This window comes from Oryctolagus cuniculus, chromosome 2 (assembly GCF_051225735.1).
Source record: "Oryctolagus cuniculus isolate XC-2025 breed Fujian yellow rabbit chromosome 2, ASM5122573v1, whole genome shotgun sequence".
NCBI lineage: Eukaryota > Metazoa > Chordata > Mammalia > Lagomorpha > Leporidae > Oryctolagus > Oryctolagus cuniculus.
Window position 1 is genome coordinate 100,386,690 of NC_142868.1, and position 27,402 is coordinate 100,414,091.

Below are 27,402 nucleotides of genomic sequence, written 5' to 3' on the forward strand. Positions count from 1 at the left end.
GGGTCCCTGCACATGCATGGGAGACCCAGAAGAAGCTCCAAGCTTCTGGCTTGGGATTGGCTCAGTTCTGGCTGTTGCAGCCAATTGGGGATTGAAAACCAGCAGATGGAAAACCTCTTTCTCTCTCTCTCTCCCTCTGTAACTCTGCCTACCAAATAAGTCAATCAATCTTAAAAAGAAGACTATGGGCAGTAAGGAGCTACCACATTCCAGCTTCTTTGCTGGAATGATGCTCCAGAATGGGATCAGCAAAAGATTGGCAGGCTTTGCTCTCAGTAGTAGTTGGTTAAGCTGCCATAAAGGCCTCTACATAAAAGATATCTATTTACCACACACATGACACAATAGTTCTAGCAATAAAGTGGTATTACAAGTTAAGTTCCAATTTTCTGGCTGTGCTTTTTTCCCCTTAAGTTTATATTGCAACCAAGGAATACTACAGAAAATGATTGTTCATTCATTCTCTAAGGAATAGGAATCAAATCATGGCAGTTTTCATACCATATAGCATTATCATAAAGCCATGGGTCTCACCTGGCACAGAATAAAGAGAAATAGTGACAGCAAGTCAGGCATTTCTGCTCATTTCAACAAAGAAGGGGAGATAACAAGCCATTCCTGAATGATCTCCCATTTGAAGAAGAACAAGCCTGCCAATACTTCTGGGTTATGGAATCAAATAATCCCAGTGATAGAATCAACTAGTCCTTATTGAATAACCCCAGCCTGAATATTTCTAAATCTCTCACTCAGGGCCCTTTCCTATATGGCAGAATCTTCCATTTTTTAAAAAAAAGGCATTTGTTTGAAAGGCAGAGTTACACAGAGGGGAGGGAGGCACACAGAGAGGGAGCTAAATTCTATCTACTGGTTCACCCCTGAAATGAGAGTAATGTCCAGAGCTGGGCTGATCTGAAGCCAGGATTGAGGAGCATTTTCCAAATCTCCCACATGGGTGCAGGGGCCCAAGGCTTTATGCCATCTTCTGCTGCTTTCCCAGGCAGATTAGCAGGGAATGGACTGGAAGTGAAGCAGCCAAGGCACCAACCAATGCCCCTGTGAGATGGCACCGCAAGTGCATTGGCTGTAGAACCTTCCACTTTAACCCCTATCCTGACCTAATGATGCCTAGTCAGGCCATGAGAAAGAATCAGCTCTGAAACTCAGTTCCAATTGTGATGGTTGACCCAGGTACACATGCAGCATTGTCAACATGTGGAAGGGAAGTCTTGAAGACTCTGAAATATCCCTAAATAACTTGACAGTGCATTATATACAATATTATTCCTCAAGAAATCCGACAGGAAATTCCAAAGTTAAAAGATTTAATTTAGAATTTTGGATATGAAAAAAAACCCACAATCTTCTGAAGTTCAAAACATTCCATCCAAATAAGACTCCACATCATTGGAAACATAGTCACTCATTTAACCAGGATGCTTTGTTTTTTTTTTTTTTATTTATTTATTTATTTATTTTTTTTATTCTTTTTTTTTTCTTTTATTTAATGAATATAAATTTCCAAAGTACGACTCATGGGTTACAATGGCTTCCCCCCCCATACCGTCCCTCCCACCAACAACCCTCCCCTTTCCCACTCCCTCTCCCCTTCCATTCACATCAAGATTCATTTTCGATTATCTTAATATACAGAAGATCAGCTTAGTATACCTTAAGTAAGTATTTCAACAGTTTGCTCCCACACAGAAACATAAAGTGAAAAATAATAGATTATTTTTTTAAATGATGATGAAATCAGATCAGACCTATTGTCATGTTTAATCCCAGTGAGAGTCAAGTTGGGAATTGAAAATTTCTTTCTTTCTTTTTTTTTTTTTTTTTACAGAAGATCAGTTTAGTGTACATTAAGTAAAGATTTCAGTCGTTTGCACCCCCATAGAAACACAAAGTGAAATATACTGTTTGAGTACTCGTTATAGCATTAAGCCTCAGTGTACAGCACGTTAAGGACCGAGATCCTACATGAGGAGTAAGTGCACAGTGACTCCTGTTGTTGACTTTACCAATTGACACTCCTGTTTATGGCATCAGTAATCTCCCTATGCACCAGTTATGAGTTTCCAAGGCCATGGAAGCCCCTTGAGTTCTCCGACTCTTATCTTGTTTAGACACGGTCATAGTCAAAGTGGAGGTTCTCTCCTCCCTTCAGAGAAAGGCACCTCCCTCTTTGAAGACCTGTTCTTTCCACTGGGATCTCACTCACAGAGATCTTTTTGCCAGAGTGTCTTGGCTTTCCATGCCTGAAATACTCTCATGGGCTTTTCAGCCAGATCCGAGTGCCTTTAGGGCTGATTCTGAGGCCAGAGTGCTATTTAGGACATCCGCCATTCTATGAGTCTGCTGAGTATCTCACTTCCCATGTTGGATCACTCTCCCCTTTATTTATTCTATCGGTTGGTGTTAGCAGATACTAGACTTGTTTATGTGCTCCCTTTGACTCTTAGTCCTTTCATTATGATCAATTGTGAACTGAAATTGATCACTTGGAGTAGTGAGATGGCATTGGCACATGCCACCTTGATGGGATTGAATTGGAATCCCCTGGTATGTTTCCAACTCTACCAATGGCCAACAGGCACATGAAAAAATGTTCAAGGTCACTAGCAATCAGGGAAATGCAAATCAAAACCACAATGAGGTTTCACCTCACACCGGTTAGAATGGCTCACATACAGAAATCTACCAACAACAGATGCTGGCGAGGATGTGGGGAAAAAGGGACACTAACCCACTGTTGGTGGGAATGCAAACTGGTCAAGCCACTATGGAAATCAGTCTGGAGATTCCTCAGAAACCTGAATATAACCCTACCATTCGACCCAGCCATCCCACTCCTTGGAATTTACCCAAAGGAGTTTAAATTGATAAACAAAAAAGCGGTCTGCACCCTAATGTTTATTGCAGCACAATTCACAATAGCCAAGACCTGGAACCAACCTAAATGCCCATCAACGGTAGACTGGATAAAGAAATTATGGGATATGTATTCTTTAGAGTACTATACCGCAGTAAGAAACAACGAAATCCAGTCATTTGCAACAAAATGGAGGAATCTGGAACACATCATGCTGAGTGAAGTAAGCCAGTCCCAAAGGGACAAATACCATATGTTCTCCCTGATCGGTGACAACTGACTCAACACCAAAAAGGAAACCTCCTGAAGTGAAATGGACACTATGAGAAATGGTGACTTGATCAGCATAGCTCTGACTGCTAATGGACAACTTAATACATTATCCCTCATAGTATTTTTTTTTGTCTGTTCTACTTAATATGACTGGTTTAATTCTGTAATTATCACACAGTTATTCTTAAGTGTTGAAAATTAACTGAAATGTGATCCCTGTTAAACATAAGAGTGGGAATAAGAGAGGGAAGAGATGTATAATTTGGAACCAGGATGCTTTGATCAAGAACTATAGACCAGATATAGAGTTTTAAGATCACTCATTTTGAAAAATAAGTTGATAATTTTAAGTTTTTAAAAAGAGATTTATGTATTTATTTGAAAGGCAGAGTTACAGAGAGGGAAGGAGAAGAAGAAACAGAGACCTTCCATCCACTGGCTGGGCCAGGCTGAAGCCAGGAGCTCCAAAACATCTTGATGGTCTTCAGTGGGGGTACAGGAGCCCAAGCACTTGGGCCATCTTCCACTGCTTTCTCAGGATCACTTGCAGAGAATGGAGTCATGGAATTTTAGGGAATATGGGATACTGGTGCTGCAGGTAGATTTAACTGTGCTGGCAGCACAGGGCCTGGGATCCCTCTGGTGATATTCCCAAGCTCCCCTATCCTCATGGTCCTCAGCTCCAGCTGGCAGCATGGTGCCTTGCAGTGCAGTGCAAGGCTGGAACCATTGAGCACTGTAGAGGGCCGCCCCTAGCTGGCCACACAGCTTGGAGTTGAGGTGGCCATGAAAGCCACCAGGTTGCTCAGAAATTAGGGGTTCCTGTTGGCCCCAGGTGGCTGCAGCACGGCTCCAGTATTGCGCTGGTTCCCCAGCAAGGAGAGCTTGTACCTACGGAATGCACATCGATTGCCTGCCCCCCAAGATGTAGCGCATGCACTTCTGCCTACCAGCCCTTGTAGACTCTAGGCATCTGGTGTCACTGAATCCTGCCTCTCTTTAAGGAAACTGTGTACATCCAGACAGTAGCAATAGGTGACATGAGGGCCAAAGATGCACTACCCTGTTGTTCTCCCATCGTCCATCCCCTCTTTCCTGACTCATGCACCCACCTCTACTCCACCAGCCCACTGCTCATCTTTCATCTCCTTTATGCCCCAGGCACACTCAGGAAACTGTCACTACCTACCCCCCAGACTCACCAACCTGTGCCTCCATCACTGGGAAAGCTCTCATCAGCCTGCTGCTTTCCTCCTCCTGGCTGTTGGATTCTCTCTTTCCTCCTTGCCATCTACATTTCAGGGCCAACCCATGCCTTTCTGAACATCTGCCTTGAAAGTCCCAGTCTTCCATCCCCATTCCTTTCCGTGGTCAGCTCTGGTCAGCTCTGGACTAGGAAGGCCTCTGACTCTGTCACTGGGCCCCTCATTTTCCCTCTTCTGCCATTAGCACATAATCCTTGGCTTCAGCTTCACCCTCCACTGCCTCAGCCCAGAGCTCAGATTAGGAGAATTAAATAGGGGAGGGCTCCTTCTCTATACCTAGCTGTGCCTCCTTCTCTGGGAGCCCACCCCTGTGTAAGACTAAGGCCCAAGACAAATTTCATTTGCCCTGGAGGGGAGCACTGAGGTCAGAAATGCTGCTGATAGAGTTCACAGCTTTAAGATTCTCCCAGATGACCTGGGGTGGAGGGAGGGCCACAGTGCTCCCTTTTGCTTCAGTCTTCTCCTGACTTCCATCCACCTCTATGCCAACTCTCTGGATGAAGTTAGGAGCCAGGAGTTTCTTCCAGGTTTCCCATGTGGGTGGCAGGGGCTAAACACCTAGGAATTTTTTTTTGTATTTTGATTTTTTAACATTTATTTAATAAATATAAATTTCCAAAGTACAACTTTTGGATTATAGTGGCTTCCCTCCCCCCATAACCTCCCTCCCACCACAACCATCCCATCTCCAACATCCTCTCTCATCCCATTCTTCATCAAGATTCATTTTCAATTATCTTTAAGAAGATCAACTTAGTATATGATAAGTAAAGATTTCAACAGTTTGCACCCACACAGATTTAAAGTGTGTTCCCCAGGCCACTAGTGGAATGCTGGATTGGAAGAGGAGCAGCCTGGAGAACTGGAGCCCATATGGGATACCAGCATTGCAGGCTGTGGCTTTCCTTCATAGGCCACAAAGCCAGTCCCTGGGAGGGCTTCTCAGATTTGAGTAAGGACATGACTCTGTCATTTCTTTTCCAATGAAAAGTTGCCAGCAAGCTATAATATAAAATATGCAGACTATGGTGCATCAAAACCATACAATCAATTGAAGAATAGGCTAAATGGGGAAATCCAGAAACAAAGCAGAATACTTCAGTATTGGCAGTGACTTTTGTGGATGATGGCATCATAGGGTTATTTTTCATACTAATGCTTTTCAGCGTTTCCTTTTTCCAAAATGAACAGCATTTTCTTTAGAACAAAGGAACAAAAATCACCCATGAATTTGCTAACTTGATAAAATCTCATTTATTATAGTTTTGACACCTTTTGCTATCCAAGTGTTTTTTGCACAGGTATAATCATAATGTACATACATTGTTTTATCCTCCTTTTAAAGAAGACATGAATTAATTTATATGAGAGGTTTTACATATAGCATTGAATGCACGATCCATAAAAGTATATAATGTAAGCTGTGTTAACTAAAGATGTTCTCTATCTAACATATTATTTAAATAGCAGAAGATAAGCCCCACAAAGGGAGGTAATACTTGTAAAACATATATCCACAAGAATTGCCTGCAAATTTCATGAAGCTTGTGAGATTTAATAAGGTGATAAATCCTCCAACTTAAACCTAAATAAATTGCGTTACATTTACATAGGATATATGCAGATTAGAAATAAATACATACGATATATTGAACTTTAGGGAATTGTGAGATAAAAGAATGAATGTTTCATAAAATTAATGCAAATTAAATGCCAATGAGGTATAAACAATACATATTTATAAAATGTATTTTTTTTTCTTTTTTTTTTTCTTTTTGACAGGCAGAGTGGACAGTGAGAGAGAGAGACAGAGATAAAGGTCTTCCTTTTGCCGTTGGTTCACCCTCCAATGCCCGCTGTGGTCAGCACACTGCAGCTGGCGCACCGTGCTGATCCGATGGCAGGAGCCAGGTACTTATCCTGGTCTCCCATGGGGTGCAGGGCCCAAGCACTTGGGCCATCCTCCACTGCACTCCTGGGCCATAGCAGAGAGCTGGCCTGGAAGAGGGGCAACCGGGACAGAATCTGGTGCCCTGACTGGGACTAGAACCCAGTATGCTGGTGCCGCAAGGCAGAGGATTAGCCTAGTGAGCCGCGGCGCTGGCCATATATTTATAAAATATCTTAATAAACAATCATAATGGTGCCAATTGTTTACTAGGATGTAGAGCATTCAAAAATATTATTCATTACTGGTCAAAATGGCTAAATTTTTCACAATATATCTGGATAAGTTATTACAAAGCCTATGATAGTATCATCATACAGTGCAGGAAAGATGTCCTGATAGATTTACCCAGCTAACTTGAAAGCTTAAAACCACAATCTAGGATAAAAACATATGCAGCAGCTTTATTCCTAATGCCTAAAACCTGAATGAAATCACAATGTTCTTTAGTAGATAAACAGAGAGCCAAGCTGTCACAGCAGGTGGAGGCTCTTGAAGGCACATGGGATTAGGAAATATGGGGCATGGACACTGGACATGGGGACACAAGAGAAAAAGGCATGGGCTGGAGTCACAGGGGTTCCAGAGACAAAAGGAGGACATTGGCTTCAGTTAAGTAGCAGGCAGACAGCTGAAGGAAGATGTAGTTGTAAGCAAAGGGCAGAGTGGTACCCACAGGCTTCCATGAACTGGGAGTAAAGGGAGGAAGTCACTGCAGGTCAGGAGAAAGGTCACTCTATACAGAGAAGGACTGGAGACACACAAGTCCTGACAAGTTGTATGGACAAGGGAGGTCAGCACTTAGGGAAAATTAGGGCTACATACAGAGTGGCTGGGGACCCATGAGGACTGGCATGGTGTACAGGCCCAGCAGGAGACTTGCAGAGAGATGTGCTGTACATAAAAGGGATGAGCACTCTCACAGCTGGTGCATACTGCAGACACAAGGAGTAGAAGCTTCAAAGAGCTGGCTTGGATGACACTTTTTAAATGACAAAACTATCAAAATGAACAAGGGTCCCAGATAAAGGAGATGTTGAAATAGCAAATAACATATGGGCTTTAGGAACAGGATTAAATATGCAAAGTGAGCAGACACATGGAACTGGAAACATTAGGAGGCAGATGGGGCATATTATTACAGGATTTGGAAACACAGCAAAAAATACAGGAGATGCAATATAAATTGTCACAGTAGTTGGAGACCTGCTTAGAGAAAATTTAGAGCCTCAAGTGATTGAGAACCAGTCATTATGGCTTCCCTTTTTAAAACTGATTTGTTTATTTATCTGAGAGAGAGAGAGAGAGAGAGAGAGAGAGAGAATCTTCCATCGATCCACTGGTTCACTCCCCAAATGGTTTTAATGGCCAGAGCTGGGCCAGTCTGAAGCCAGGAGCCAGGAGCTTCTTCTGGATTCCCCACATAAGTGTTGGGGCCAAGCATTTTGGCAATCTCTTGCTGTCTTTTCCAGACCATTAGCAGGAAACTGAACTGCAAATAGAGCAGCCTGGACTCAAACTGGCACCAATATGGAATGCTGGGGTTGCAGGTGGCAGCTTTACCCACTATGCCACAATGCCTGGCCCTGTAGTTTCTTTCTTAAGAACTAAAATTAACTATAGAATAAACCATACAATAGAGACAAGTAAAAACAGGCAGGCATCAATGAAATACCTGTAGAAAAATGCACAGTAGAAATAAGGAAAAAGAGTTTTTAAAGCATATTAACAAAATTAATAAAAACTAGTATAAGTCATTAAGGAAATAAAAGAGAAATACCATACAAACAACCAGCTTCAGCAATCCAAATAGCATCATCTTCAATTTTTTTTTCTTTTTAAATATTTATTTGAAAGTCAGAGTTACAGGGGAGGCAGCAGAATAAAGAAAAAAAAAGAAAAAGAGCTACACACATACACATGAACACACACACACACACAGAGATAGAGATAGAGAGAGAGAGAGAGAGAGAGAGAGAGAGATCTTCCATCCTTTGGGTCTCTACTTAAATGGCTACAGTGGCTAGGGAGGCAGAAGCCAGGAGTGAGGAGCCAGGAGCTTCACTTGGGTCTCCTGTGTGGGTTGCAGGGGTTCAAACTCTTGAGCCATCTTCAGTTACTTTCCCAGGCCACTTAGCAGGGTGCTACATCAGAAGGGAAACATGCAGGACTTAAATTGGTGCCTTTATGGGATGCTGGCATCCCAGACAGCAGCATTACCCATTACACCACAAATCCCCCAGCTACCCTCCTCCATTTATAAGCCTTAACAAGATAGTAAGGATTTTGAGAAATAGTTTGGAGTAAAAATTTTTTAAAGAGATATCAAAAGTCACTGTATTTTGGAAACCAATATACCGTAAGAAAGATATGCATAATGGAGAGAACTTCCATATAAGTTAAATAAGACTAATCAGTATTGGAAAAATCAGATCAATGAATTTGAAAATTCCACAAGCAAAATTTCAGACTCAGAAAATTCTAGACATTCAAGGAAGGTTGTTCCTCATTTTCCCAGATTCATCCAAGTGGCAATAAACAGAGAATATATTTGAATTTCTTTTGAATTCATTGTTTTACATTAGTGACACAGTTAGATCATGTGGAAGGAACTTAACATAAATCTTTAATAAGAGATACAGGTATTTTAAGCAAAATATGAAAACAGAAGAGATCAACAAGCAGGATACATTAGAAGATAAAAAGATGATTTAACGTACCAAAATAATCCAAGTAAATAATTCATGTGTAAGAAAAATCTAAGTAAATCACATGATCACTGAGATTAAATGTTGAAAAGCTTTCAATAAAACAGCTTTAACTATAAAAATAACAGAAAAAATAATAGCAATTCCCTAATTGTAATTAAGACTAGCTACAGAGAAGTAATAATAAACGCCATAATTAACACAGAACACTAAACGATTTTTCCCTGGAAATAATCTTGGACAAGGTTTTCTCCTCTTTCTTTCTTCAACATTGTCCTGGATGCATAATTAGGGAAATTAAACAAACAAAAAGAAATGTAAGGTATAGGGTCAGCTTTTAAGAAATAGAACACTTAATATATGTTAATGATACTAGTATATATGTAGATAATCCAACATTAGCCAAAACCAAATATAAGATGATAGATGAATTAAGCAAGATTATTAGGTGCAGGATCAATACAATCAAGTGGGTTACCAGGTACGCATAAAAAGCAAATAGAAAACAATGGTAACAGACAAAGTACAATCCAGAAAATGAATATCTGTATTAGAAATACTCTTCAAATCCATATTTAACAAAATCAAATGACCGAACAGAAAAATAAGCCAAGAACACAAAGAGAAAAAGGCCCAGAATCCGTAATCACCTGAAGATTATGGCAAGCTCCAGTTTCAAGGTCTGAACAGGATCTCAGGAGATGGGATCCTGAGGGCAGGACAGTGCCCCCTGCTGTCGGGAAGGCCAAGTTTCACGCCTGAGGCCAAGCCCCGCCTCTCTCTGCCCCCACCCGGCACAACCTTAAGGGTCCGCCCTCAGGCTAGGGACGATGATGATTGGGTGCATCCTCTGTGACGTCGTGTCGCCTTTGTGACTGTAGAATCAGGCACCCCAGGGCAGCACTGCAGACCCTGGGGGATCCTCTTTCCGTTGCTGCCAAGGTCAGCTTCCGGTTCTGCTCCCGACAGCCCCGGTTGGCTCAGACACTTCTACCCTGAACTCCCCTCAGCACAGGGCCCTGTGAAGAGGCCCAGAGTCCCTGGACACCGGAAGCAGTGAGTGTGAGTCCCGGGCCCACAAGAGGTGAGAGGGGTGGGCCGCTGGGGCCCTGGTGTGCTGCCCTGTCTCAGCATGCAGAGACTCTGCCTGAACCCGGGCCTCACCTCTCCAGGTTGTGTGGGGAGAAGGAAAATCTGAACCTCACAGGTGACCTGATTTCCTTGAGTTGGGCACCAGGGTCTCAGGTCCATAGCTTTCCCTAGGCTCTGAGTCAGCATTTTGTTGCTAATGAAATAACAGCAGCGACTCAGTGGTATATTTACCACACGCTTTTGGAACAAGGACGAGGGGCAGGGTGTGGGGATGGACTTTCTGTTGGTGCAGGCTTGGGATGGCACAGATCCCACGTGGACAAATGGAGTGTGGGGGAGGCCAACCCCAGGTGGTGTGAGCACTTAGTGGAGTACGAGGATTAAGTATCTAACTTCTCATGCTTATGCACTTAGTTTTTGATTTCCCAGCACTTAGAGTGACCTTATTATTTATCCCACCTGGTGTTAACTGAAGTTTCTGTTTGGTACCATATTCCTAGTTACTAATGGCCACTGGTTGGGTATTTATACCATTGATATATTTGTACTGATTACAAATGGTGAATTTGTATTTTTGTTTTGAGTTATACAAGTTTTCTCGTAGGTATCTTAATGCTCTGTTTAGGGACACTGGTAGGAAGCCTTGTAATGTCTTCTTGGAGAACTGCCGGTTGTCTCACTGTGTAACCCTTGTAGTAGTCTGACCTAAATTCTGATTAGTCTGAAATGAATGCTGTTTTTCTACATTTCATTGGATTCATATTATAATGGACTATTCTTCTGCATATTTTTATTTTTAGGCAGTTGTGTATATATGTGTCTTAAGTTGATAAGAATGGAATTTGGAAATATTTATGTAATGTAAATGAACAAAGCAAGGCAGTTATCACATCCACTACGTTATATACCTATTTTTCATGATGAGAATACTTAAAAGTCTAAACTCTTATTATTTATTTTTCTGTAGTAGGACACTTTGTTATTAACTATTCTCACCATGTTGCATAACATACCTCTTGAATGTATTCCTACACCAAATGTGATTGGCCAAGATGACTTCAAATCCCCTTCATGTGTCTGTATATTTAAATGGTTTTCCTATAGACAGCATGAAGTTGGGTCTTGGTTTTATTTTTCCCATGTCAATCTCTATCTTTAGTGTATTTAGATAATGTACATTTAAAGTGATTATCCATGTAAGTGGGTTAGTATGTAATATGGTTGCAATTGCTTTCTCTGTTATTTTTTTAAAGTCTTATTTATTGATTTTTGTTTGTTTGAAAGGCAGAGAGACAGAGAGAGGGAGATCTCCCATTGGCTATTTCATCCCCTCCAAAAAAAAAAAAACCTACAACAGCTGCAACTCAGCCAGATTGAACACAGGAGCCAGGAAGTCCATCCTGGTCTCACACATGTGTGGCAGGGACCCAATAACTTGAGCCATCACCTACTGCCTCCCAGGGGGTTCATTCACAGGAAATTGAATCACAAGTGGGGTTGCTGAACTCAAAGCTGGCACTCTGATATGGGACATGGTTATCAAAATTGGTGTGTGTTTAGCTGCTGCACCAAATGCCCATGCCGATTCTTGTTTTTAAATATTTTTTGTAATTTTATTTTATATTTTAAAAATTTTTATTCATTTATTTAATTCATTAAAGGCAGAGAAACAGAGTAATCTACCATGTGCTAGTTCACTCCTTAAATTTCTGCAAGATGGGGCCAACACTGTGGCATACCAGGTAGAGCTGCCACCTGTTGGTTTATTAGTTGCTGTTAATAGTCCCAGTGATCTGTTATATATCTGTGATATCAATTATCTCTTTTTTTAAAGAATTTATTTATTTATTTGGGAAGCAGTTACAGACAGAGAGAGAAAGAGAGAGAAAAGAAAGGTCTACATCCACTGCTTCACTCCCTAAATGTCCCCAAGGGCTGGAAGGTGGTCTGATCCAAAGCCAGGAGCCAGGAGCCAGGAGCCAGAAGCTTCCTCCAAGTATTCCATATTGGTGCAGTAGCCCAGGGCTTGAGCCATCTTCCACTGCTTTCCTAGGCCATAAACAGAGAGCTGGATTGGAAGTGGAGCAGCCAGGTGACAAATCAGTGTCAATATGAGATGCTCGTGCTGCAGGTGGAGCCTTAGCCCACTGTCCCACAATGCTGGCCGCCAGCCATGGCTTTTAGTTTCTGTGTTTGTCTGATAATTGTGGTGCCTTCTAGGTGGCTGTAGGAAATATAGGCAGAGATAAAAAGTGCATTGCTTTGCTTGGGTGGCCATAACATAATACTGTCAAATATGTGGCTTGAATCACAGCAATATATTTCTCATAGTTCTAGATTAAATATTTGAGAGCAAAATGATAATAGGTTTGGTTGCTCCTGAGACCTCTCTTTGGTTACCACATAGCCACCATCTTTCTGCACCCTTATATGGATTTCCTCTGTCTATGTGCAGCCCTTCTTATAAGAACATTGATTAGTTTGGATCAGGGCTTCATGCTTATGATATCATTTGATGTCAATTATTTGCTTAAAGTCCTGTCTCCAAATAGTGTCACATTGGTTGCCAGCATTTCATGATATAAATTTTAGAGAGATACATTGGTTGTCAGCATTTCATGATATAAATTTTAGAGAGATACATATCAGCCTGTAATACTTAGAAGGGCCCAGGGATTTGCCCTGTAAGCAGCTGTCTCCAAGGAAGACTTAGTTTCTGAAATGTGTGTTAATGTTTCTCACAGTATTATTTTCAATATTGATGTAAATATTGGTGCATGAATGAACACACATGTGCACAAACCCCTGTGAACATAGATACATTATTGTGAAGATGTTTAATGGTTGCATGGAGATAAAGTAAATATAGTAATCCATATGATGACATAGTGGGGCCAGCAGTGTGGAATAGAAGTTTGAGCCTCTGACTGCAGTGCCAGCACCCCATATATGTGCGGGTTCAAGTCCTAGCTGCTTAACTTCTGATCCAGCCCCCTGCTAATGCACCTGGGAAAGCAGCAGAAGATGGCCCAAGTACTTGGGACTCTGCACCCACGTGGGAGACCTAGAAGAAGCTCCTGGCTCCTAGCTTCAGACTAGTGTAGCCCCAGCTGTTGCTTCCATTTGGGGAGTGATGGATGGATGTTCCATCTCTCTCTATCTCTCCCTCCGTCTCCTTCTCCCTTTCTCCCTCCCCTTCCTTCCCTTCCTCCCCTTCTCTCTGCATCTCTGCCTTTCACATAAATAAAACAGATTTTATTAAAAATGACACAGTAACAAACATTATAACATGATGAAAAATAGAAAATGATAAAACTTAATAAGTGTGTTATCCAATATATAATTTCTAAAACATAAACAGCAAACAGAGGAATGTTTTCTTAACATGTTCAAAATTTTAAATTATAATTACTCTAAACTTAAACTTTTCATTATAGGGACACAATGGCAAGCTACATTACCAAAAGCATAAATCCAATACCACTGTAGTACCTTTTTCATTGTTGTTTCATATTTTTTAAATATTATCTACTTAATTAAATTGTGAATTATGGTGGGCTTTTCTGCTCTTTGAATACCACTTATAGCATTTAAGAAATTTACAAATTTATCATTGAGTGTGTTTTTTCAACACAGGCACTGATATTGCCAGTTCAGTGAACACTGGGGTGACCATTGCAGGATTTAAAATGAAATTTATATTATAATGACATAGGTCTCCCTAAAATCTTCAAAGCCTCCAAAGCACATAAATTATCACATCAGTAATTTATTAGAGATATTTGATTTAGTTTAATTTTTATGGCTAATGTGTCATTACTGTTTGGCAGTTAGAAATATAATTGATAAAGCATGTAAGCATTAAGATTGTATGTTCCCTAGAAAGCATTTTGGCATGACAGTGTGAGCATATGTGTGCCTTCATTTTAGTAGGATATATAAAAATGTTTTAAAAAGATATATTACTTATTCATTTGAAAGGCAGAGTGACAAAGAAAGGGTGGGAGAGTTTACGCCATCAGTTTTCCAAGGATCCAGGCATAGCAAGGCCAAAGCCAGTAGCCCCAAATTCCTTTTGGTTTCCCATATATGTGGCCGGGGCTGAAGCATTTGGACAATTGTTTGTTGTTATTCCAGGTGCATTATCAGGAAACTAGATCAGATTCATAGTATTGAGGACTGGAACTGGTTTTCTAATGCAGATGCCGAGTAGTTCAAGTGGTGGCTCAACCTACTGTGCCACAATGCCAGCCCTGACAAATTTTATTAAAAAAAAAAAAGGAAAATTCTTGTACCTTACCTAGAAATGGTTCCAAAGACACTTGCAAGTAAAGAAATATTTACTGAAGACATATTTGTTAAAAGCAGAGAGACTCAGTGCTTATGGGTCCAGACCAGTTTCCTACCTTCCCTATCATGACTCAGTGCAATGGAAACTCCACTCCTAAGTGCAACTGAGAACACATGGCCCTCTCTCCTGCTAGCTGCCAGCTTGGGATGACATCCTCATTTTTCTTTCTGTCCTCAGTTGCCTGCTGCCAGAACTATGTACTGGGTGAGTGTAGCTGAGAGGTAGGGCTCAGACCACACTTGAATAATGGAGACTCTGTATTGGGCATTAGGACACTTGGATCTCATCTCCCACAACATGCAATGTCCACTGTAGCCACATCCATAGAAACAGTACATTTGCAGTGACTTTAGGTTGAAAGTATTGGGGATATTTAGGAGGCAGCCTTCTTTTTATTTTTTTTTTTTATTTTATAAGCAAAGACAAATAGCAATGAAAGAAAGCTTCCATCTGCTGGGTCTTTCTCCATTCAAAACAAATAAGGGTGAGCTAAGTTAAAATTGGGAGCTGGTAAGACAGGCATGATAACACTGAGAATTAAGTATTTTTTTTTTTTGCAGGTAGAGTGGACAGTGAGAAGAGAGAGAGAGAAAGAGAGAAAGGTCTTCCTTTGCCATTGGTTCACCCTCCAATGGCCGCCACCATGGCCGGCGTACTGCGGCTGGTGCACCATGCTGATCTGAAGGCAGGAGCCAGGTGCTTCTCCTGGTCTCCCATGGGGTGCAGGGCCCAAGGACTTGGGCCATCCTCCACTGCACTCCTGGGCCATAGCAGAGAGCTGGCCTGGAAGAGGGGCAACTGGGACAGAATCCAGCGCCCCGACTGGGACTAGAACCCAGTGTGCTGGTGCCGCAAGGCAGAGGATGAGCCTATTGAGCCGTGGCGCCGACCGAGAATTAAGTATTAATTGGGATGCTCACTTCCCTTTTCAGAGGGTCAGTTCAGATCCCAGCCACTTTACTTCTAATCCGGCTTCACCTAATATGCCTGGGAAGGCAACACATGTTGGCCCACACCAGTATGGGAGATGAGACGTGCATGGAGTTCCTCAGTCCTAATTTTGTCTTGGCCCAACTTTGGCTATTGTAGGTATTTGGGGAGATCGGGACATAAACCACCAGATGGAAAATCTCTGTCACTCTCTCTTCATTTCAAGTAAATTAATTTTTAAACAGTTATAAATTGGAAACTAGGCACTCAATTTTGGTCACTAATGTAGCTAGTTGTCCCAGCTACTTGAGCCTCTACCTTCTGGGTGATAAAGACTTAGGATGAGCATTAGCAGGAAGCTGGAGCTGAATTAGGATTGAGCTGGGACTCAAACCCAGGCTGTCTGAGATGTGCTGACCCAAGCAGTGTACTAAACACTATACTCAACTTCAACACTTTAAGGAGATAAAAAATATTCTATGATTGTTGATGGTGATGGTTACAACTAAATGAAAACAGTGAATTGTATAGATACTCTTAAGTGGTGAATCTCATGGTAAGTTGCATTTATATCTCAATTATGCTATTTAAGAAAATTATTTGACTTAGAATATATTGTATTATTTCAAACTTTTCATGTAATATATATTTTAGTGTCTCAAACTCCAATGCACATAAAATGTGACTTTATATTTACATATAAATATAAATATGAATATAAATGTAGGACCAAGTGATGACAGCATATTAACTAGATAAAGAACAGTGATTTATTCAGGTCCAAGGGATATTGGTTAAAAGATGACATTAATCTTTTCTGTATATCTTTTCTGAGAATAAAATTAAGAAATGAATTAACATGAAACAAAACATGGTCAGACACCAGAAACATTGAATATATAATTTACTAGAGATGAATCTGAGAAGACTAACATTTGGGACTGACATTGTGGTGCAGTGGGTTAGGACAGTGCTTGCAATGCTGGCATCTTATATTGGCATGCCATTTTGAGTCCTAGCTACTCTGCTTCTGATCCACATTCCTGTGAGTGTGTTTGGGAAAGCAGTGGAACATGGCCCAAGAACTTGGATCCCTACCAGCCATATAGGATTAGGAGACCCAGATAGAACTACCTGGTCCTGACTCCTGGCCCCACCCTGGCTGTTGCAGACACTTGGAAAGTGAGCCACAAGAAAGAAGATCCATCTATCTCTTTGTCAGCCTCTCCTGCCTCTCTCCTTATTTCCCTTTCAAATAAATTTTTAAAAAAGAAAAAGATCAACCTCATTTCATAATCCTTGTGGTGGAATCTTAATTACCCAATCTCCTTTCTATTCATCTATCCCTTTATACTACAGGGATTCTTTATTCCCATTCATGCAGTACAAATTACTTACTAGAACTGCTGTCATGACTTGGTGCTCAAAATCATGAACTACAATTGTCATATGATATCTATACTTAAGAAACAGATAAAGAATTTGCGTAAGATTAGCCATCTATTTGTGAGTATGGTCTTCCCACTTTTATTCATATCAGGACTCCTCATTGAATCCAAATATCCAACCCCAGTAGGAACAGCCCCTTTTGACAGAGGTGTGTGATGACCAAGGGAACAATTCCTGGGAATGGGTATGAGAAACCAGTACTCTGTGTTGCTAGGCTAGTTCTTTTATCCATGAAAGTTCATTTTATTTCAAGGAATATGCCATAGAGACCCATTTTTAAGCATGCAATTTCTTCTGTGTCCTGAGATGAGGGTACCTAGGCTATAAATTCAAGACTGAAGTTCCTGCTTTTGCACAATAGTCACTGATGGGCAATGGCAGGATCAGAGAAGGCTTGGGAATTTCAACAGGACAAACCATAGGTGAGGCATAAAGAAAGCCAGGGATAGGCTGTGGGACAAGAGTCAGTACCCTGTCCTACTTCACTCAAGGCCATCTCAATTCTGGCCATCCTCATTTGAGAGTTTTATGAAACCCTCTGTTGACCTTTTTGCCTAGTTTGTAACATAAACCAGTAAGTAGAGGGAAAAGTTCAGATCCATTCCTTAGAACAGTAAGTGAAGATTTGTTAGATATTTAGATGGACAGATGGATTTCAGAAGCTCTTATCTTTTACTTAGAGAAGAAGTCTAAGCACAGGTTCAAACATGGCATGCAGCATTGTAAGATTTGTCTAGAGTGTGAGAAGAATACACAGGGACATTAGGGCTTTATTAAGTGAGAGTGGGCTCAAAAGGGTAAATGGGGATCTTTATACCACTCATTCCAAGGGTTCAGCAGGAGAGAGTGGGAGCAAGCTATAGAACTGAGAAAGTTAGAGAGCAAATACTGAAAAAAAGAGCCCTCATCTTCACTGAAGGGCATAGGCTCATCATATTTTCTGTATCTACTTCCAGCTCATCGTGGACACAGGCCCTGCATGTCCTGAGTCTGGAGTCTCTTCCCAAGTAATCTAATGAATTCATTTCATGAGCTGGAGTATATTCAGTCATGGCTGATTCCTGTGTCCCCAACATGGTCATCATTACTCTCAGAAGTTGTTGAATTCTAAAACATACAAATTTATCAATCTGCATGAGCAAAACTGGAACAAAACAAATTGGAAGTGGAATGTCCTTTAAGATGGAAATAATATATTTTATAGACTCCCGGATAGTGAGTGGTGACAGGCTATCTTTATGCAGATTATAAAATCATTTTGCCTGAGTGTAGCAGTTTTTTAATATCTTTCATAGTACTGTTAAAGTAGAGGTGGTAGATCCCACTAATCACTGTGCATGCCCCTCTTTGTTTTTTTTTAACATATTTTACAAGGCCTGTCAACTGTCCATAACTACCTTCAATAGAATGCCAACAGACATAAGTACTTGCTGTAAAGGTTGGCCTGAAGTGTAAGCCAGATTGCCTAAATCAGTGGCCAGGTTTTTAAAATCAGATTCATTTGGCTCAGTGTGATCATTGAATATTATAATAGAAAAAAATACTAAGGATTTCTTCTGCCAATAACAGCTCCAAGGAAGAATCAAAAGAAGAGGGAGGTACAGCATGTCTGCTGTAAGTGCAGCAGTCTTGATGTTTCAAAAAGAAATGCTTCACTTATTGTAGACATTCCATTGGCTCATAGTAGAAGGCCATAATATCTTTCAAGTGCATCTGGCAAAGACTTAGGATGTAGAAGTTTAATCCTGACAAATGCACCCAGCTTTGGATGCCCTATAATTTCACTGATGTAGGCGTGTTCAGTAGTACCTGGCAGGGTCCCTTCCATTTAGGCTGCAAATGGTCTGAATGTGATCCTTGTTTCCAAGTTTTCAACAAAACTAAATTTCCTGAGGAAATAGGCTACTCATGTGACTTAGAATCTGGCACTGGGAGAACTTTATCACCCTATCAAAGCCTTCTGTACCTGGCCTAAATTGATACTATGTGCTATCTTATCCTGAATCTCTTAATCAAAGAGGGTGTCAGAAGTGAAGAATGGCCTTTGAAACAGCATCTCATATGGACTAAACTTGAAGACAGTCTTGGATGGTATTATCATTCTGAGAAGGGCAATAGGCAATAGTTTCTTCCAATTTTCTGAGGTCCATTGGCAGATCTTACAATTTTCTTAAGATTATGATTAGCTTTTTCAATTTTACCCAACAACTGAGATCTCTAAGAGGCATCGACATGATAAAAAAATTCCTAGAGCAGCAGCTAACTCTTCAGTTATTTTAGATACAAATTAAGGTCCATTGTCACTCTAGAGTGATGGTGGGGGTCCAAAGCATGGCACAATATCCTTCAGAATGGCTTTGGATACCTTTCGTGACTGTTCAAGTTGGAAAAGCTTCTATCCATCCTGTAAAAGTATCAGCTAAAACTAGAAGGTATTTATAATTATTTATTGGAGGCATATTAGTAAAGTCAATCTGCCAATCTTCACCTGAAACATGTTTCTCTTCTTTCACAGGAGTCAGTAAAGAAGGTGGCCTCACATGATCACCAGGGTTATTCTTAAACAAAGTGGACAGGGGCCAGTGCTATAGCACAGCAGGTTAAGCTGCCACCTGCAGTGCCGGCATCCCATATGGGCACCAGTTCAAGATCCAGCTGCTCCACTTCTGATCCAGCTCTCTGCTATGGCCTGGAAAAGCAGTAGATGATGACCCAAGTCGTTGGGCCTCTGCACCCACATGGGAGACTGGGAAGAAGTGCCTGGTTCCTGGTTTTGGATCATCACAGCTTTGGACGTTGTGGCCAACTGGGTATTGAACCAGCAGATGGAAGACCTCTCTCTCTCTCTCTGCCTCTCCTCTCTCTGCCTCTCCTTCTCCCTCTTTGTAACTCTGACATTCAAATAAATAAATAAATCTTAAAAAAAACACAAAGTGGACAAGAATGAGTTACTTCCCTTATGACAACACTTGCTCCTTTCAATCTAACCACTCGAGAGACTATGCACACTAAAGCTCCTCTCCTCTGATGGGTTGAGTCATGTATTTCCTTAATAATTTTCCATTGAGGGCATTGAGAGTATAACCCTATGTTCTAAAGTCCACCTTCTACTAGCATCTGTAACTTTTTTTAACTTTTATTTAATGAATATAGATTTCCAAAGTACAGCTTATGGATTACAATGGCTCCCCCCCATAACTTCCCTCCCACCCTCAACCCTCCCCTTTCCCACTCCTTCTCCCCTTCCATTCACATCAAGATTCATTTTCGATTCTCTTTATATACGGAAGATCAGTTTAGCATACATTAAGTAAAGATTTCAACAGTTTGCTCTCACACAGAAACATAAAGTGAAAAATACTGTTTGAGTACTAGTTATAGCATTAAATCTCAATGTACAGCACACTAAGGACAGAGATCCTACATGAGGAGTAAGTGCACAGTGACTCCTGTTGTTGACTTAACAAATTGACACTCTTGTTTATGGCCTCAGTAATCACCCTAGGCTCTTGTCATGAGCTGCCAAGGCTATGGAAGCCCCCTGAGTTCAACGACTCTGATCATATTTAGACAAGGCCATGGTCAAAGTGGAAGTTCTCTCCTCCCTTCAGAGAAAGGTACCTCCTTCTTTGATGACCTAGTCCCAGTCAGGGTGCTGCATTCTGTCCCGGTTGCTCCTCTTCCTCTGCTGTGGCCTAGGAGTGCAGTGGATGATGGCCCAAATCCTTGGGCCCTGCACCCACATGGGAGATCAGAAGTACCTGGCTCCTGGCTTTGGATCAGTGCGGTGTGCCGGCCGGATTACACTGGCCACAGCAGCCATTGAGGGGTGAACCAATGGAAAAGGAAGACCTTTCTCTCTTCTCTCTCACTGTCCACTCTGCCTGTCAAAAAAAGAAAAAGAAAAAGAAACCACACTATGCTAAGATAGATATTGCAAACCACTTACCATGCTGCCACTTTTGAAACAAATGTCTAGACATTCATGGTCAACAATATGTTGTTAGCTATATTAACCTAAAAATTAAGAACTTTGGCTTTTGCCTTTTACTTACAGAATTCAAAGCATAGGCTCAAACATGACATGCAGCATAGTAAGATTTGTTTTATTTAGAAAGTGAGAAAATACAAAAGGACATGAGGACATTATTAAGGGAGAGTTTACTAGAAAGGGTAAATGAGGACCTTCATACCAGTCATTCCAGGAGCCCACAAAGAAAGAGAGTGCAGGAGCAATCCAGAGGACCAAGCAAGTGAAAGAGTAAGCAGTAAAAAAAGAATGCCCCTCCCTTTCACCAGATTTCTTACTCACTTCCAAATGGGAGCAGTTACATAATCTGACAGCTAGGAGGATACAGGTGGATCACATGGAGGCAGGTGAGGTGTGGTCTTCAGCTCATGAACATAATCTATATCCCTGACTTGCCCATATCATTTTATTGCAAGAGTGTAAGCAAGGCAGAAACATGGCACAGTGAGTTAAGCTACCACTTGGAACACTCACATTAATATTGCACTGCTGGCTTGTGTCCTGGTAACTCCAATTCCAACTGAACTTCTGAATAATGCATCCTGGAAAGCAGCCAATGATGGATCAAGTGTATAGGCTTCAGTCACCAACATGGGAGACACAGGTGTAGTTCCTGGCTCTTGGGTTCTTGTTCATGGCTGTGGCCTTGTATAACCCTGATATTTGTGAGAATTGATGGCACAAAGAATCAGATGGGAGATCTCTCTCTGTATCTGTTTTCTCTGTCTTACTCTGCTTTTCAAACAGATAAAAATAAATTACTATTTAAATACAAATTTAAAATATAAAAGGCAAAGTAAAATAATCTTTACTACAGATTTATTTATTTATTTGAAAAGCAAAGATACAGAGAGAAAAGGAGAGAGAGAGAGAGTGAGAGCAAGAGAGATCTTTCATCTGATGGTTCACTCCCCAAATAGCCACAAGAGCCTGAGCTGGGCCAGGCCAAACCTGGGAGCCAAGAGCTTCCTCTAGGTAGCCCAGGTTAGTGAAGGGTCCAAGTACTTGGGCTATTCTCTGGTGCTTTCTCAGTGGAGCAGCTGGTATGCAAACAGGTGCTGATATGTGATGCTGACACTGCAGCAGGAGGTTTAACTTTATATGAGGCAGCACTGACCCCAAATATAATCTTTTGTTTAAAAAGGAACTTAGTTGTAATGGGTGATTAAGAAACTGTAATTTGAAAAGAAATTGGCTCTTTAAAGTATTAATTTTTGTTTTGCTCATATACAAATAATTTGCACATATATACATTTAAGATTAAGGTACAAATAATTCTTAAGATCAAAGCCAGAATGTTTATTTTACAAATGGCCATGATGATATTGCTCATTCATCTGAAACAACCTGAGAGGATTATGAATTGTTTTAATATTCTGTGTTGCTGATTGAACAACTTGAAATGCATTGTACAGATAAGATCATTGCATGAATATAATACTTTTCTAAGATATTTCTGTAATAATATCTACATATCAATACCTGATACATTATAGTGCTATCTAGAAATGTCCTGGATATTTAAATTGAATAAGAACTGTTGTATAATGGAATTCTTAGCCAAGGAATTCATATACTTACCAGTGTAGTTTTTTCAGTGTGAACGGCATTCCTGGTCTTTTGTGTTGGTTCTGATTCTCCTATGTTTTTACCCAATGTCAGAATTACTACCATGCACTACTCAGGAATCCATGTAGTAACATTTTAATTGTTTTCCTTGCCACGCTGCCTCATGAAACCTTGGCCATATCTGCAGCTTTTCTTAAAATTTTTTTTCAAAAATTGTATCTGATGATGTTATTTGCTTGCTTAAAACCAAACCATAGGGGCCAGCACTATGGCACAACAGATTAAGTCACTGCTTGTGATGATGTCATTACATGTCAGAGTACCTGTTCAAGTCACAGTTTTTTTGCTCCCAATCCAGCTCCCTGCTTACGCATATGGAAATGCAATGGATGATGACCCAAGTAGTTGAGGCTGTGTGACCTATGTGGGAGACCCAAAGGAGTTCCAGTCTACTGCCTGTGTTCCAGGTCAGCGCAAGCCACTGAGGTCATTGGGGGAGTGAAAGAGCAGATCAATGAACTCCTTCTCTATTGTCTCTCCCTCACTCTGTCATTCTGCTTTCAAAAAAAATTTAAAAATATCTTTTAGAAATCCAACAATCATTTGTTATTCCTATAACATATGTGTTCAGGGATTTATCTGTTTCTTTGAGATTTTAAGACTTGATAGCAGGCAGTTTTATAGTAGTTTCTTATTATCCTTTGAATATCTGATATATAAGGTATCAACTTTGCATCTCTAATTTTATTTAATTGAATTTTCTCTATTTTCTTTGTATAAAAGTTTATTATCTTCTCTACAAATCAGATTGTGATTTTGTTCATCTTTTGTATCATTTTTCTAGTTTGAAGTCCATTTATTTACACCCTGATGTTATTATTTCTCACCTCCTGCTAATTTTGCATTGATTTTTGTTTTACTAAATCCTTGAGATGCATAAGTCATTCCTTGAGCTCTTTCTGATTTTAACTGTAAAAACATATTGTGATAGAATCTCCTCTTATGTGGATTTTGCTATTCCCTACAGGTTTAATATGTTATTGTCATTTTCCTAAGAACTTTTTTCTTTACTTCCTTCTCAATTCCTCCAATGACTCCAGTCATGCTGTAGCAGGTAGATTAATTTCCATGTATTTCAAATGTTCTATTACTCTTGATAATTTCTACTTTTAATCCTTTGCAGCCTGAGAACTTATATAGTGCAATCTTTTAAAGTTTGCTAAGTCCTGATTTTCTGCCTAATGTATGAATAGTAGAAAATCTTCCATGTACTGATGAGAAGAATGTGCATTCTATAGCTATTGGATAGAGTATTTAAAATGTGCGTTAGGTCCATTCATTCAATAGTATGGTTCAACACTTATGTTTTTTTTTTATTTTTAAGATTTATTTATTTATTTGAAAGTCAGAGTTACATAGAGAGGAGAGAGAGAGAGAGAGAGAGAGAGAGAGAGAGAGAGAGAGAGAATATTGCCTCTGATGGCTCACTCCCCAATTGGCTGCAATGGCCAGAGCTGCACCGATCCAAAGCCAGAAGCCAGGAGCTTCTGGGTCTCCCATGTGGGTGCAGGGACCCAATACTTGGTCCATCTTCTACTGCTTTCCCAGGCCATAGCAGATAGCTGGATAAGAAATGGAGCAGCCACCTCTTGAACCAGCACCCATATGGGATGCCAGTGCTTCAGGCTATGGCATTAACCCGCTGTGCCACAGAGCCAGCCTCAACTCTTATGTTCCTTTAGTGATTTTCTGTCTGGGTAATCTGTTCATTGATCATAATGTGGCATTGAATTTACCCATTATTAATGTATTGGAGTGTATCTGTCCCTTTAAGTCTAATAATATGCATTATGAATATATTATTTATATGGTGTTGTGTTAGGAGAATATATATTTATGCTTGCTATTCCCTCATACTGAGTGAATCTTTTTAGCAATATATAATGACCCTTTTGTCTGTTTCTACAGTATTTGAATAATTTGACTTTTATTTATGTTGCATTTGTTTAATATGATTTTTTATTTAATACCAGTATAGCTATTGCCATTTATATTTGGTTTCCTTTTCCTGATATATCATTTTCCAGCCCTTCACTTTCAGTTTATGTGTTTCTGTACTGTTGTGAATTTACTGTGGGCAGCATATAGTTGGGTGTTTTTAAAATAATTATTAACTTCCTCTGTTTAAAGTTTTTTTTTTTTTATTTGAAAGGCAGAGCCACAGAGGGAGAGGGAGACAGACTAAAATACTTGTTGGAGTATGTTTGTTTTTTGCAAGTCTGCTTTGGGTTCTTGAGCCTTCTGAATCTAGATGTCCATGCAATACTTGGAAAGATTTAAAGTATTATTTCTTTTAATAGGTATTACTTTATTGCTTACAGTACATATTCCAATGAACACACCTCTTTTAAAAGTAAGGCACACAAAATCTATCCATGCAAATTCTGTAGTAAAGTAACATTGATGGATACACATATTTTTACTGTAGAAGTAGAAATACTTAGAAAAATACATGATCTGTTTTTCTAAGCAGAATTCCTGACACATTATTGATTTTAACAATAAAATATATGTAGTAGTGCAATTAAAGAGTTTCTAAACCCAATATTTGCATAACAATTTCTTTATAATTGTAGCTTTTACATAATAATGATACTGTTAAAATCAGCTATCCATATATTTACAAACGGGAAACAGTTATTAATTATATAAAATATAGTACTTGGAATTTTTACTGTCTCTTGTGTTCCTATTCAAAAAATAATGGTGTTATATGATTTTTGAATATAATGGAAGGTACTGTCCATAAGACACCTAATCCCTCCCATCCTAATCCATATAGCAGCATTGAAATATATTCATCAATCACTGCAGGACTATGTTGCTCTAGATGAAGTAGCAAGTGCTTTCTGTCCCATCATTGTTAACAATTCAAGTGAGGATATCATGGAATGGATCAGAAAGTCTTTAGCCCAAAGCTAAGAGTACTTGCTTATGATTCTTATTGTCAATCATCCTGAGGTTGTCTCAAACAGAAGCTATTTTGTCAGCTTGTGATGTACTTCAACACACTGGTGAATTCTCTGAAGTTCACCAGTCTCTTGTCAAACATAGTATGATCTAACTGATAGTCACTGGGTTAAATGAAGTCCATATGCCACTGGATACCCCTGAATGAAACTCACTGTGGGCTATCTCCCTCTATCTGTGTTTATCTACAAGAGCTCTGGAAGACTTCCAAAGGATCTTCTTATGGATCAGAAGAATGACAGAGACAAAGGCTCTAGGAGAAGGAGTCATAGGCTGAAGAGAGACTGTGCTGAAGCATCCAGGGTGATGCCACTAATCATCCTTTAAACAAAGCATTTTTTTTAAATTTTACTTTTATTTGTATGTATTTCATAAATTCAACATTATGAACATAGTAATTTTTTCCACCATACCCACCCTACCACCCATACTCCCCCCACTTCTTCTTCACTCTCCTGTTTTGTCTGAGAATGGAAAAGAAAAAGAAAGAAAAAAAGAATAAGGACTGTTCCTCAACAGTCTATACAAGAACTGTTCTATGTTATTTCATCTCTAAGGTGACTTTGCTTTTTTATTTCACCCTTCCCTTTTTCCCTTCCTTCCTCCCACTTCTTTGCTGTTGGAAAATTAATTGTCTTTAAAGAACCCAAGGATGATACATCTGTTGTGAGCTCTTAGACATAACTATAGCTTATGAACTCTTAGACATAAATATAGTTTAATATCCTCCATTTAATGCACTAAGAGGAAGTGACCCTTGAGAACAAGTCTCATGGTACAACTCATTGGGAATAGAGGTCATGTATGAAAAGTTAGTGCACAGTAACTCTTGTTTATTTAACAAATAATATTCATATAAATGACATCAGTGATAACACAAGGCTCTTGCCTTGGCTATGGAAGCATTTTGAATTCACTATCTCAACAAGGCCATAGAAAAGTGGAAGTTATCTCCTCCTTTCAGAGAAAAGTACCTCCTCCTTTGGTAGCTATTCTTTCCACTGGGGTCTCACTCAGAAGGGTCCTTTATGCAAGACATTTTTTATAAGAGTTCCATGGCTTCCCATGACTGAAAATGCCCCCCGCCCCAGCTTTCCAGCCAGACCAGAATGATATAAGGGCTGATTCTGAGGTTGGAGTGCTTCTTAAAGTGATTGTCATGCTATAAGTCTGCTTTATGGACTGCTTCCCATGTTGTAGCCTTCACTCCTTTTTAATTCTATCTATTATTGTTTCCAAACACTTAGTCCTACTTATAAGATTGCTTTATCACTTGGTCCTATATTTATGGTCTCTTTTCCACTTAATCCTATTCAGTTGATCTTTCTAATACTTAAGCTGCTGTTTTCATGAGCCAGGTTAAGAGATTTGGGAGTCCTATGGCAAGTTGTTAAGCTGTACCCTTAGAAGTAAGTCCACTGGAAAGTATGTAGTACTATAATGCTTTGCAGTTAAAAACTTCATACATTTCACAATTGCAGCTTTAGGATCTTCAGAATTATTCCCACTGTGCTTGCCCTCCCACCCACATAATCAACCCTTTCCTCTTCCCTGATTTTCACTGTTATTCTTTACTAAGATCTTTTTCAATTAACTTTATAGATATATGCTTAACTCTAAGTAAGTTATAGAGTTCAATGATTTCTATGAAAGAAAAAAGATAAGAAAATTATTATAAAGAAAAAAAATAAAAAATTCAGAATAAAAAGTGGTTCCTCAACAGTCAAAGGAAAGGAAGTAAAAATCATTGCTTCTCAATGATTTTCATTTCTACATGTTGCCTTTTAGGTGCTGTATTAGTCATCACAGCTCAGGGAGAACATATAGAAGATGTCCCTTTGAGACTGACTTATGTCTCTAAGTATGATGCTCTGCATTTTCA

At 39.9% G+C, this 27,402-nt stretch overlaps 1 long non-coding RNA gene across 1 annotated transcript; it reads left to right on the forward strand.

The window, feature by feature from the left end:
* Positions 1-9,818: 9,818 nt before the first annotated feature.
* On the forward strand, positions 9,819-19,757 carry LOC149127941 (uncharacterized). The gene is made up of 2 exons (XR_016229640.1): positions 9,819-10,153; positions 19,407-19,757. It is a non-coding gene; the product is annotated as an uncharacterized LOC149127941 (long non-coding RNA).
* Positions 19,758-27,402: the final 7,645 nt, after the last annotated feature.